The following is a 15765-nucleotide window of genomic DNA, read 5'->3' on the forward strand; positions in this document are numbered from 1 at the left end:
TTGCGAACATCAGTGCTGAAGTGGAAAGGCGTTTTATTCATGCTGGAGCCACATTCGGTTACGAATGGAGATTAGAACATCTTGCAGCAGATCTGGTAACACCTGTTCCATAAAAATACGATAAGGTGGCTGCTGCAGTCCAGAAAAATAAGATTGAGTCGTTGCGGCAGTAGGTATGGGCCAATTAAAAAGTCATGGACGATACTCGCCAACACATTCGCACTGATTCTTTGTTGAGATGCATGTGGTCGCGTCGCGTTTGAATTCTCAGTTGCTCACACATGAGAATTGTGCGCATTAAATACACGGGTAAACATCGCCTCATCTGTAAATAGCCCAGGAGCTGTGAAATCCGACTGCAATGCAGATTGTTGCAAAAGCCACTGGAGCAGTTCAGGATTTCAATCCACTCCCAAGTAGCACATGACGTAGCAAAGACGTTACCACGATCACTTTGCAGCATTTGGGACCAATTTGCAACGTCTTTGCTACGTCATATGCTACTTGGGTTGGGCCCCAAATGTGGCATCAGGAGCAGAGGATATTCTTGCGGATTCAAAGCTTGCACTCACTGTAAATGGGAGGGATGTAAGCGATTAACACACTCTAAATGGTATGCTGACTCACACCTACGTTTTGTGCAACAGATCTTGTACTTGATTCAGATCCATGAGCCACAATATTCAAGATGCTTTTTTTCGAATCTTGGATTGAATAGTTTTCTTCGTTGAAACTAACATCCAGTCTGGAGACGTGGAAAGAACCTATTTCACAAAGTTGTAGATGTAACCGCTGGAACATTTTATGATCCAGCATTCGTCTACTCTGAGACTGCGTGTGATACATTCGTAGCGCAGTTCAGGAGTTACTATTTGCTTGGACGTACATGTAATGCATGTCTGCCTTTTCGGCATACGTAAAGTCTCCCATCACTGACAATACAGCAAGCGCCTTATTTTGAGATGCACACCTACTGCCCTCTACCGGCAATGGTGTTTTTTATGAAAATTATTAATATGCAAATGTGTTTCATGACGTAGTTTAAAACAAGACCTTTTTTTAAATGAGTGATAAAAGGTTCTGCGGGTGCTGTTCTTCGTATGAAGCAATTCATTCTAGATGTTATGTGATCTCAAACTCATTTTAAAGTTTTCTTATTCCAAATGCATTTTAAGTTGTATTTCTGACTAAATAAGTTGATTGCGACCTGGGGTTTCCTATGTGAATATTATTCGTATCTTTGTTCTGTACCTCCCCTCTAAGTTTGTAACATGAATATGGAATCACCCTGTATATACTATTATACAAGTTGTCAATTTCATTTTCAGTAGCCTTAGAATGAGTTTGATTTACAATTACTTTTGTCATAAGAATTAATCTTTTCCATTTGCTCATCTTATAACAGCTGTACGTGGATATTTCTACTTATTAACGATTTCAAATCTAACTCTCCCTCCCACATATATTACTTAAACGCTATTTTACTAGATATTATTGATAGCCTAAGTAAATGATGAAAGTACACAAATACAAATACGCTGGTTATCGTTAATTAAGGAAAAGCCACAAAAATGAAGATTCTTCAAAATGTAACGTGTAGAATTGAATGAAACTAACCCATAGTATACAACACGTAGTAAGATATAAAATAACAGGAAAAGAAATTACCAGATGACTATGGTGTTATAGAACTATGGTGCATATGTATGAAATGAATAAATTGAATGTGTCAGTTTGGTATAGGAAAATGACCTTCAGTATGCAGTATGATCTCTCCTAGAAGCAACACAGCACATGCAGCGATCTGTGATGCTGTCGATTATGCGGTCTATTATGTTTGTAGGAAGTAAAGTGGCTATACGTCTTCCTAAAGCAACCCAAACATGTTCGATAAGATTCAAGTCCGATGATCAAGCTGGCCACTGCATGAGCTGAATTGTTTGCTGCTGAAGATAATCATCCATGATGCATGCCTGTACAGTCTAGCGTTGTTGTCTTGTAGCAGGAAATCATCACCTATTGCCCGGCATAAGGGCGCACATAAGCATCAAGGATGCCATTTCTATAGGCATGAGCATTCATAGTTCCACGTGGAAAGACATGGAGCTCTGTCCATCCAAAGAAATACCGCCCCAAACACAGACACTGCCTTTTCCGTATGCATCTGTTTCGTGGATATTTGATGGATGATAACGGATTCCAGCTTCTGTCCAAATCAAAAAACGCCTACTGTCGCTTTGAAGGCTAAACCTGGACTCATCCATAAACAGAACAGCCCTTCATTGAACAGCTGTCCGGTAGACAGGCTGATGTGCCCAACTCAAACGTTCCCTTCTGTGACGTGACGCGAGGAGCACGAAAATGGCTGGTCGCCTAGCGTACAGACCTCCTTCGTGAAGCCTTCTACCCACAGTTGACATTGACACCAACCTTCCAGTGACTGCAGCAAAGAAGGATCTGAGTTGAGTCGGAGGTGAGATTCTACTATTTCTTCGTGCGCATACGAAATATCTATTACCAGCGCTCATCGTAGCGGTTTGTCGTCCTTGGCAAAACCTCCTAGATGCCGAATCTGTGGTTAGAAATTGTTGCCACAAAAGGGCTCACATCTATGAACCACAAAAGGGCTCACATTTAGCCATCTGACTACATCTATCTGACTTTATTCTGCCTCTAGTCTCCCAATAGCTCTCTATCGCAGTTCTTTGGGCAAATGATGGCTGAAGGTCATTGTTACAAATTGACTGTCCAAGATTTCTCTCAGTATCATTGCAAAATTTGCAGGCTTGCTCTGAAGCATGCAATTTTATGCTCCTCGCAGATGACATATTTCGACTATAGCGTCACTAATTTGCATATTGTAGCTTTACTCAACCATTCTTATTTGACAATGTGTTCAAATTTTATACGGTTTGGCTTATTTCTGAACGAGTTATTGCTATTTTGGGTATTTTTCCTTAATTTTTGGAAACCAGTGAAGTTAACTTAAGTTTATTCTACCTCACCACTTATGAGGAACAAATTAAATATTGAAAAACAAAATTACCAGTTACCTGGACTTTGCAATGAAATAGTCTGACACTTAGCAGTCTCCTCATTTATAAAGTACATTTAAATCAAGGCTACAACATACACGTCGGAAACTAAAAGCTAAACAACCAAGCTAGTTTCTTGAGATTCTAATAGAGCAGGTGCGTTTTCTCTAACAGGCAAACGCACCGGATGTACAGCCAAAGAAACTACACTCTTACGGTTATGAATTCTTGCCCTAACTTTATGCTAAACTGATTATTACTCAGATACGCATAAATCTCTAGAATGAGCGGATTAGTCATTTATTTTATAATGGCAAAGCATTCGAGTGATATTTGCCTAAGAGGAGAGATGCCTTCGTTCAGGGCTTTCTAAGGGAAACTGGCTCGTACACTCGTTACACATGAGGATAACAATAAAAATGGCCATGCAGCCAGCCCAAGATTAGTACTTTGCCGACATTCAAATCCTGGACCGATCTATGGCTCGGACGCTGGCGGACTGTAATGAGCAAGTCCGTGACGAAAAGATGCGCAGCAGACCATACAAAGATAATAAGTGCATGTGGGCGATTTCTCCCACGTCGCAGTGTTCGAGCTGTTACGAGATTTGAGACGACAGGCCCTGACATTGCAGAAGCAATAATTCGTTAAGTTACGGCTCCGCTTGACATTACGAGGATCGTGACTTCAAGGTCAGTGTCAAGGGATTTTAGTGATCTGCACTGTCTGTCACCAAAGCTTCTCGATTTCAAGAAAGCTGATGGACCAATGATTCTTTTGCTCTTCTGATATCGTTTCAACTCTAAGGAATCAGAGGACGTAAAATACAACCGAAAATTTAAGATTTTGAAGGTTGAGAGGACAGTAAATAATGCGTAACCTAGTTGTTGTTGTTGTTGGGACTAATCTCACTTGTCTGACCTCATCAGAAAAAGCCCACGAAATTCACCATGACAAGAAGTACAAAGGCACCATATCCTCTCTATATACAAGGCCACCGCTCTTTCCCTACCGCCAAACCACACGAGAGGACTTTCGGCTGGCCGTATATTTAGCGTGCCCCTATGCTGCAAAGACACTATACACTTACAAATAGTCCTATTTTCGCCGTGATTCGAAACCGGGCCCTTCGGTACATAGTAGTCAGAGTAACTAACTACTATCCCGTTTGGGTGGTATACGCAAACAATCTTAACAAACGCAAACAACACCACTTGCCACACATAGAGTCGCGCCATCAGTGAAACGTACCGTCAACACCCCAGTTGTAGTTAGTGAAACTCAACTATTAATGCCACTACTATTTTAATTTACTATTTTTACGAATCCTTTATTTTTCCTTTCCCGTCTCCTGCGTTTTATTACCCTTTCGTTGTTCTAAATGGTTTACTGTTTAAAACCACTTCAGATACCCAATAAAAGATTATCTATTCCTGGTCTCGCACTCAAGGACTTCTTAGCATTTAAGACCCTTTAATTTGATCTCAAGGACTTTGCACAACTATAGGAACATTGCAAAAGGTGTTGTATTCTAATTTCGAGACTTAGACTTAACGTGAGTACAATGGGCTATGTGCCTGTCAGTTTCTGAAGATCACGAACGGCAAGATCTTTATTGGTTACCTTGTAAGTATACCAATGCTGCAAAGATCTTATTTACGCACTTACAAACATACTTGTATTTTTTCGGGATTCGAACATGCGCCCAAAGCTATGGCACCTGATTCCCATGCCAATAAAGCGCCACATACTTTTCTTGATATATGACAACAAAAAGAATATGCATTTTGAGATGAGTAAATTATATTTTCTCTTTTGTTGTCATGGATAGAACGGTCAATATTTTCGAAACGCTTACAAACTTTCCTTTTTAAATTTATTTCTCATTTAACAATTTTAACAATTTAACTTTCCTTTCTCAATTAACTTTACTTTGAACAGTTTAATTTGAAACTTAAACCTAGGTGTTTTATTACTTTATTATTATATGTATGAGTTTGTATATACATATATACGAGTATGTGGGTGTGCGATTTAGGTTCATAGCAGATGTAAATGTCCATTCATAGACACATGTATGTCTTTTTCATTTACACAAATACATTTCTTTAAAACCTAAATCTGAATGGTCCACCAGCAGCCGAGCGCTAAAGTCGCTAAACACTGGTAGTTCTGGAGGTTCGAATTCCAGGAACGGGCTAGCTGCACAGGCGTTTTCATGGTTTTGTGTAACGTGTGTAACGTGTATACGAGCCAATTTCTCTTAAAAAATTCTCCACGAAGGCATCCCTTCCATTAGGCAAATAGCATTGGAGTGCTTTGCCATAGTCAAATAAATTAAACCAAACCAAACCTAAATCTAGGTTCTAAATAATGTACCTGCGTATTGATCAAAAGAATGTTTAGCCCAAAATTGTGAGAAAATTAATGATAAGCTGTTGAAAGACAGCGGAATTCATTGTGACCCAAGAAATTTAAAAAAAAAAGGTATGCATATAATTTTAATTTTTTAGCATTAATAACTGTATAAGAAATGTAACGAAAATTAAGCATTTGATATAAATAATGCGAGTTAACAAGGTCACATTGAGATTGATTGAGAAAACAAACAAAAAAAGAATTAAAAACTTAAAAACACACTAAAGAATTGATCACTTGTACTAAGGATGTAATAAATTGCTTGAATAAATGATTTCAGTCTCCTCTTCAGGAGAAAAGTTCTGGTATGACTCATCAGCAGAAATTCCTAATAATATCAAGCCCTGATCCACTCTAAAACCTGACTCCTTTCAGTAAAGTGAATTCACATCCTGCTACATAGCCTTCTACTTTTCGATGGTGTAACTTCATACTCGAACTCATTTAAGGATCGAATGTCGATCTAGATTGACACAGGATGCGATAAACAGACGTTAAGCCTGCGAGGGGCTCCAGTTGGTGAATGCATCAGTGATTGCGCGAACTGAACTTCGTTCTTAGTTATAATGGTATTTTTTATTTTACTTCGAAATTGTTGATGTGCCAGGCTAGAGCATGTGTATTTATTTCATGAATTTAAAACTAAGATTATTTTTTTCTCTTTCAAATTACTGAAAGAAAAGTACATATCTTGTGAGTAGTTTCTTAGCTCTATTTTGATGTTAGAATTGTCTATAGGTTTGCCTTTCTATTTTACTCCGTTACATTACATTTTCATGACAGTTATCATCCACAAAACATGACAAATGTAGACATTCTACAAGGCAGTAAACCTTTAATTTATCATGCTTGGTAAACTTGCAGTACTCAGATGTCTTAGCATAAGACGAGGTATAAATTAATTTACTTATCTTTTAATTGAAAAATATATTTTCCTTGAAACTAACTAAAAGAAACGTGTGTATTTTTTAGTTATTTATATCTTTGCATTAGTTTTCAACGACACTTTTGATTTGCGTAACGTATAACATATATAGTTCATGTGATTCATAATATACCTAACTGATAATCTTTATTAAACATTTGCGATATAACGGTAATTAATAAGAATATATTTCTAAAGCCATTAATTGCGTACATAGATACGGAATATTTTTTGCGCTTACCTTATAAAGAGTTTTACATTTTATCAGAGCCTGTGAACAGCCTTAATAATATTAAGTACGAAACATAATGCTGAAAAACTATTTTTTACTTGCTCGGAATCAACATTTGTTCATTTTATGAAGACAAACACTAATATCATTTTATCTTTTACCTTGGATATTTATGATGTTATATATATATATATATATATATACACTCAAGAGCCAAAACATTATGACCACCTGTCAATAACGAGTTGGGCCACCTTTGGCGCACAACACAGCTTCAACACGCCTTGGTATGGATGCCACAAGTCCTTGATAGATGGCCGGAGACAGATTGTACCAGATGTTGTAACGGTCACGCAAATCCGAGATATTGCGAATTGGTAATCTTTGACCTCTGAGCTGGCATCCCATGACATCCCAAATGTGTTCTATCGGATTGAGATCCGGTGAGTTAGGCAGCCAGGACATTAACTGGAAATCAGCATCATGTTCCTCCAACACAATTGTAGCCTTGTGACACGGGGCGTTGTCCTGTTAGAACATTCCATTTCCAGCTGGATAAACAGAGGCCATGTAAGGGTGTAACTGGTCCGCAATGATGTTCAGATACCCTGTAGCATTCATGGTCTACTCTACCACAACCACGTGTCCCAGAGACGCCCAAGAGAACGTCCCCCAGAGCATAATACCGCCACCACCGGCCTGTGTATGACCTACTGTGCGTTGAGGGAGCAACTGTTCTCCTGGAAGACGGCGTATCCTGACACGGCCATCGGCGTGATGAATGACAAACCGTGATGCATCTGACCAGGCAACTCTTTCCCACTGATCCATGGACCAGTCGCGATGTTCCCGGGCCCAGCGCTGGCGCAGTTCGCGATGACGCTTGGTCAGCAAAGGCACACGAGTGGGAGGTTTGCTGCGTAGCCCCATATCCAACAGTGTCCGCTGAACAGTGTGCTCCGATACTTTTCTACTTGGCCCTGCATTGTATTCGGCTGTCAGCTGAGCCACTATCTAGCTCCGGTTTTGCTTCACCATGCGAGACAGTCTCCGACGACCTTTTTCTTTGATAGCGTATAGACGTCCAACACCATATCGTCTACTGTTGGTTTCACCGTCATTCATCCACTTTTCATGCATGCTAACAACTGCAGATCGCGAATAACCCACGAGTCGTGCAGTTTCGGAAATACTTGTTCCGAGCCTTCGAACCATTACAATCTGCCCTCTGTCAAAGTCGCTTAGATCCGCAGCCTTTCCCATCACACTCAGAAGTAAGTGAAAGAATGATTCTTCAGACTCTCCAGCAGCAGTTAAATACCACTTCCACCTGATCACATGCCTTCCACGTTATCCAGGCACGTTCATCGCAAAATGTAGGGCTGGTCATAATGTTTTGGCTCTTGAGTGTATATAATAATGTATGATCTTTTATATATATATATAAAATTTATGTTACTATCATTATTTTATAAATTAATAAATCTCACGTTATATAAACAAAAATATTTATTTGGACTATCGAAATTGACATGATTCTAACACCTTTAGCTTAGCATTTAATTACTAAGCTAAGGGGATTTACTCGCAATTAAGTAGTTTTATCTAATACGATTTACGGGTACATACACTCATATTCCCATGTTCGCAGTCATTCGATACATGAAAATAAATGTCAAAAATCCATTTTTCTACTGTCTCTTGTTATGACTGTACGTGCGCTTATACCTTCATCTGTAATCAAGGAACATTCAAGACGTATGTATGTGGGATGAGGTTAGGATTAAAATAGAGGAAGGCAGTGGCATTTTAAAGGTATTTAATGATGAAAGAATAAACATGATTATGGTATGTACAGAGTGAAAGGGAGTAAGATAAAAAGTTCTATTCATCATGAAACGGAATTACATCATCAAACAACATCGTCGAACAGCACAGTTCAGTTCAATCCATCGCCACGTCATAACCTCATCAGAATGGAAGTCTCTTTTTATTTCCTCACGCAGCTTGAAGAAGTATCTTGCTGCTGTAGCTGTTGCCAGATTTAGGAAGGAGGAAGGTGGATGCGTTGTAAGATCGAATGTCCACATGTATGTGTGTATATCAAGTGTACATCATGTGTTTCTGTATGTAAGAAAGGAAGTTGTTAATAAGTGAAAATGATAGAGTTATTAAAGTCGGTTTTAATAAATATTTAAAAGTATGTAAAGATATCGAATTAGGCTTCATTTATCATTAGGCAGGAAGAACACTTAAATTAATTAGAAAAATTTTCTGTCGGGGCTTATACGTATTTCGGAGATAGACGCACTTAACTTCTCTCTCAAAAGTAAGTTTTGAAGATGAACGAAGCCCAGTGTTTATGATAACGTAGGAAATGGAAAAAAATTCAGATTTACTATAGAAGTTAAATATATCAATTAAATAAAATTTTATTTAGCCCATTTAATATGCAAGAGAATATTTCAAATTTGCGCCAATACAAAATCATAACTTTTCTATTACTTTGCACTCTGAGAACATCATTTTGAAAAACAAGCGGAGTTATGAACATCTGAATTTCCAATATATCACATGAGCTCACCTAATTTCCGCGTAAAATCGCTGAACACTGGTAGTTCTGACCTGGATTCGATTAGACCCAGACGAGCTATTTTAACGTATGAAAATATCGAATTAACGTATGAAAATTTGACACCATACAGGCGGGATAAAATAGCATAATTATACCATCAAATTTATAAAAAAGCTAAAAATCTAATAATTCTTCGTGTTTTTGTCCATGTGTAACGTGTATGCGAGCAAGTTCCCCTTAGAAAATCCTCCACGAAGGCATCCCTTCCCTTAGGCAGGTAACCCTAGGGTGCTTTTCCATAATCAACTAAACCAAACGAAACTAATCTCAAATTTAAAAAGAAATATTCTTAAGCTCTTATACAGCTGGCCTGAAGGAACTTTGGTAGTTTTTTAATACAAATTCTTTAAAATTTTTTGAAGTATATTGTTTTCGGTTTTCTCCCTTTAGCTATGCACTCTTCTTTTAGGCTGAAAAAAATTACCAGTTATGCTACTAAATAAGGTAGCATGTTAAAAATTATCCAGATTTTGCAAAATCGATTGAAGTAGTTCAGCCACAATGTTAAAATTATTATAATTTAAATAGCAGCTTTATTTGATAGCATTGTAATTATTTTTATGATTGTATCAAATAAAGTTACTGTTGAAGTTATTTTTGCTGAATATATCGATAGCTGTATTATATGTGAAACAGAAATCTAAGGCTTATAGGGCTAAGCCTTAGATTTCTGTAAAGCCAAATGTAATAAATAATCCGTTTAGAATAAAAACTGAAAGAAGAATTTGCATTCTATGCAAATGCAGTTAAATGTATGCATAGAAAATAAATGTACTCATGCAGTTAAATGTACTTATGAATTCTACTTGAAAACATGTACTCTCTTCAAGAGCCTTGTATGCTCATGTTATTTTACTATTGGTATCTTTTCCAGAATTACTCTGTTTACTAGTAGAACAACTCAGTAAGTGTCTCTTCGCTGAAAACTGTACCTTCTTCAAGAGCCTTGTTTGCCCATGTTATTACTATTTTTTTTTTCTTTGAAAACACAATAATGTTCTCTGTACTCTCATCCTAGTCCTTAGCTGGGGTTTGACCGGAAGTAGTTCAAATCCGATGAGTAGGTAAAAATCCCGTGTGGTACCCTGCCCTCAGCGGCGAGTAGTAGTAGTAGTCATCACTTACAGTTGTTTCCCTTGGCCAGTCAACATCAAACTTTTTAGAACTATACCTGTCGTTTGCAAGGTCTTCCAAGCTAGTGAAATAACACTTTTATCAATTTCAAACTTGGGCAACAGATGTCAAACTACGCACCCCTCCCTCTCAAGTTTGCCGAACATTCTACAGCGTGTAAGTCCTAATGTTTTCTTGTATCCATACTGCATGTACGATCTTACTTTTGCTTGTACACCAGCGACGGAGTAGTAAAGTCGCTGAACACTGGTAGTTCGTCCGAGGTTCGAATTCCGCGAACGGGCTGGTTGCATGGAGTTTTAGTGGTTTTCCCCATGTGTAACGTTTATTCGAACAAGTTTTCCTTAGAAAGTCCTCGACGGAAATATACCTCGCCTTAGGCAAGCCTTCGGTGCTTTGCCGAAATCACATAAAACCAAAACCAAAACTTTCACTTGCAGAAGAATGCCTGGAAATGCTCCTTCCATTCTTGTTTTGCACTGCCCGCATAGACCCCTCGCGTTTTGCATGCTCTCACGTATCTTTTGATATCATGGTACTGATATCTGCATATGTATCACCTTTCTATTGAACTAGCTTTTCACTGTAATGATCGCAAAAAGCTTTTTTCAACAGTTTCATGGTTGTATGTTGAAATTGATAATAAAACAAATTTCGAATTCCAAATTTGGGCTTCCAGATGACCATATTCGGTAGAAGATTACGTTATTCAAAATTTAATGACCCTAGCTACCGTTGTTTTATCCCAATGCGAGAAACATACATACATTTATGGAGATTCTTCATGATTTAATTTTTTTTTTAATATAACAGAGCGATAATATTTGGTGGCAACAATTTGAAAAGTGAACCGACATTTATAGTGAACCAACGCAAAATGCCAAAACGAATTTAATAATCCTTCAGGGACTAAATTGTTCAAAAATTTTGACTTATAATGACTTTGGACTAATAAATTGTTCAAAAATCTTGATGTTCTCCGTAAAGTGCAGCTGAAGAAAACTACATTTAAACTGGAAATTTCTTAAACAACATAGTTCAGTTTACTTAAACAAAGAATTATAATTGATGAAGAACTAACAAAAAAATGCAAATGTCTAGAGGGAGTCCCAAAACAGACAGAAAATCAAGACGTGGAAGTTGCTCTTCTAGAATGGTGTGCAGTACACTCCTTCAACACTGCTCCACATTTTAAATAAACACATTTAATTATATACATTTTATTACATAGTACAATTACATTTTACATAGCAAATACGCGTTACACAACTCTTCACACTACATTCTCAAAACCCACACCAACTCTCGCTCAAATCGAAACTTTTCTCACACAGTTGAGATGTACTACAACGCCCTCTATGGGAGATCTCAACAAATAGTTTCCAGCTATGAAACTAAAAATTTCTTATTTCTAGAGCTCATTCATTATAAAAGTTGTAGAACTCTCTAAAATACTAGAAAAGAATTTTGTTATAACGGATGGGTGGCTCACAAGTTGGAAAGAAGAAATAAATTTGTTCATCTGAGCTGCGTGGTAAGAAAGAAGAGGCAGGTCATCGATCATCAGGCGGCTGATAACTGGATAAAAGGACGTTTTACGTAGGCTGCTAAATGAATATAAGCCACACGAAATTTATAATAGAGACAAAACTGGACAATGTTACAAAACTTTAATAGAATACACATTTCAATACAATAACAGAATACATGTTTTAAAGTGAACGAACAGCTAATTTTATAGAGTTTGCGCGTATTCTTTGGAAGCATACACTCTTAAACCCTATTGTCGAAGACTAAGCAGCGAATTCTCGCTATGCCTTTAAGAATAATTTAGATGACAGGTTTAAATAACTTTTTTAAAATTTAAATCTAAATTAAAACAGATGCACGCACTTCGTGCTCGTAAATCACCACCACTTGTGGCTACGTAACAGAAAATAAGAATGTAACAATTCACTAGTAACATTAAAATAATCTAATGACTGGCTCCTTAGCTTAAACTAACGCTAAATCGACTGCACACAGCAAAGCCGAGCCTAGAAATATCAGTATAAAATGAAAAGTGTCAAACAACGAACTAGAGAGCTAATTTTAAACTCGAAGCATTAACATCGGAACTAAGTCCGCTACTACTCTTTTGAACTCTTGCTTAATAAATACTGTTTCTGAAACACGTTTAAAATTTACATCTACGTCATGTAAAATTTACATTCCGGCAGGAAACTGAAATCAGGAGGAATAGGAAAGTCAAACTAAAAATAACTGGTTAGAAAAAAGTAAAATCTTACAGTTTAAGAGACTGAAGAAATGAGTTACTTTTTAGTAACGTGTAGCATGAACCTAATAATTAAGAAGATAGCAAGGGTTATTGTCAAAAGCAATTTTACCTAATAATTAAGAAGATAGCAAGGGTCAAAACATACAAAATTTACATTCCGGCAGGAAACTGAAATCAGGAGGCATAGAAAAATCAAACTAAAAATAACTGATTAGAAAAAAATAAAATCTTACACTTTAAGAAACTGAAGAAATGAGTTCCTTTTTTTATTAACGTGTAGCATGAACCTAACAATTAAGAAGATAGCAAGGGTTATTGTCAAAATCAGAAAACCTCAAGTTTGAAATGTGTCAACAACTTATCTCTAACTTACTAATAATTACCCTTAATAAGAATTCATAAATGAAAAGTAGTACTTTTACTGATTTTGTTTAAAAATTGTAAAATTGGGGAGTGAACTAAAAAAAATAATAATTGCTTTACTAACTAGATAAATGTACAGAACACAACATCTGACTTCTTCGTGAGAAAAATTAAGTGTCTCTTCTCACAGATACTGCTTCTAAGATTTCCCAAACGTTTTTTTGTGTGTGACCTGGTTATTTTAATATTTTTCCTTCGTGACCCAGTATTTTATGCTTATTCGTAAATTAAACAAATTTTAATGCTCAAATATTTTCCTTTATTGCAAAAGTAACAAAAGTGTATACAGAAATACAAAACGATAAAACATTTTTCATGGGTAATGTGATGCTGTTTGTCGTGAATTAGAACTTTCAGGTCTGCAGAAAAAGAGAAGTTTTATTCTTTATATTTATTGTATTTATTTTTTAGCAGCTGGTGTCAAAAAGGATGCATTACATTTGTCACTTGTAACAACAAACATTAGAATCTCAACTGCCTTATATGCCAAAAATGTGTAATCTTTGCGACAGCATAACTAAAATTCTATCAATGGAATTTCATCGAAGCTGTGTTTAAACTCTATAGCACAAGACAGTTCACTTATAGGGTCTGGACTTCAGGGTAGCATAAAATTAAACCAGAACTCTAAAAGACAATTGGTGAATTTTCACTATGACTTGTAAGTTCCAGAGATAGAGGAAGGTTATAAAGGACCCTTCATTTAACTTAAATAAAGTTAACAGGAGGCACCAACCCTTGCTTATAGAAGACAATAGTTTTGGCTCAAATCAAAGATAATGGATGAACTAAAATTAAAGAAATTGAGTATGGACTAACGGCTTTACAGTATAAACTAACGCGCGAATTAGCTCTCACCGAAGTCGCCCTAAACAAGCCTAATGGCAAGAATAACTCGATGCCGTAGAATACTAATCAACTAGAAAATCAAATTTAGTAAAGTTGTAAGGATCTTAAGTTTTACTAACGTTTATTTTATGTTAAATCTTTACTTTCACTTCTTATTTTCTACTTCCGGCCAGAATTAAAAGCTTTTAACTTATTTATGCAAATTTGTCTTGCTAACGCCAAGTACTTAAGTTGTGGCTTTTTGCCAAGCAAGAGAGAGGAAGGAGCTATTAGAAGCAGGCCGCTTGACATAGTAGTTTTACTCGGTTGCTGGTTGCCTTCAAGGCCAGAGGTTTAATCCTCTTGATAATTTTAAACGTATCATGGTGTTAGCAGTTCTCTGTACTACATACGGCTTTTTGTTAATATACGGCCAATCTTGGAGTTAGGCACTTGTTTATTAATCCAAAGTTAGTTTAGTTAGATTTTTAGTTAATATTTTTTATATTCTTACGTTCAGACCACAAGTGATTGGTCTCTGTATTCCGAAGTTCCGGAAATCGTTGTAAAGAGAGAAAAATAAAGGGTTTCGTATACCCTTCCTGTGTGTATTGTCTACTTCCCAAATTTATTGAACATAGCTTTAGTAAGCTCCCTGTTTCGAGTCAGGACAGTTAATGTTCCCAAAAAAAAGTAAGGAGGAACACAGAACCTGATAGTGGCGCCCTACGAAGAAGAATAACCATGGCCGAGTTTCAAGAAGAACCTGTGCTGCCTGCAGAAGCGGCTCAGAATCCAGAAATGCCAGCTGCCGCCCTGGAAGGATTTGGTTACATCGTCCAGACCATGCGCGCATCGATGAAACCAGAAGCAACATTTAATGGAAACTCACCGGTAACCAGTTTTTTGGTAAAATTGGATGACCACTTCATGCTGTATCCAGTACATGAGTTCCAGAAAGTCACCTTAGCTACCAGCGCTTTGAGGGGGCCAAGCGCTTAATTCGTTCAAATGTATAGGCAGAAGCCTCTTGGGTCAAGCGGGAAGTCCCACCTATACTTACGAAAATTTTAAGACTGCCTTAGTAAAAGCCTTCCCTGTCGTAAGAGATCGTGCAAGATTAGAAACGGAACTCTTCAACATATACCAGAAACGAATTGAAAATCTCTCAAGCTTTATTTTAAGAAAAATTCACGTCTTCAAACTCTTGTATGGAAACCGTCCGGATCCTGAGATAATTCAAGTGATTTTGCCGAGGTTACTCCGCCAAGTACAAGACTTTATTGAATTAAGGAATCCGACTACATTGGAAAAGTTATTTGAGCTAGCAATCCAGTTTGAAAGTAGAAGAACGGCGGACATTGAAAGAAGACGCCAGTATGAGCAACGAAGCCAATTTGGTGCGCCAAGACCACAGCAAAGTCAAGAACACGGCTACGGAAGCAAAGCGAATCAGTGGGCAAGGAAACCCGAGTATCCAAAAACAACCGGCGAACGTCGACAGTTCAATAGTAAGCCAGAAAAAAAGTCTGAAGGCCAGCGGAAAAAGAAGGAAGGCATGAAAAGGAAGAAACAAGATTTAAACTAAAACGGATTTCTGCTGACGGGAGGGTGCGGAAATCCGAAGGCCAAGAAAACCCCTCTTCCTTCAAGTTAAATACAGTGAGGGTGAAAAATTTGACTCTTCCAAAGATTGAAGTGTTGGTGAATAACATCCCAGCCACCGCACTCCTGGATACAGGCGCGCAGTGTTTTGTGTAGCAGAAGATTTTTTTAGGAAGTATTTCCGTAAATACCGCATATATAATTCGGATAATACGACAGTGTTAGCTGCGCAGGGAGAAAGATGCAAGTGCA

The sequence above is a fragment of the Stegodyphus dumicola genome, chromosome X1 (assembly GCF_044657685.1).
Source record: "Stegodyphus dumicola isolate Sdum_Otavi_A_Nest chromosome X1, ASM4465768v1".
NCBI classification, from domain to species: Eukaryota; Metazoa; Arthropoda; class Arachnida; order Araneae; family Eresidae; genus Stegodyphus; species Stegodyphus dumicola.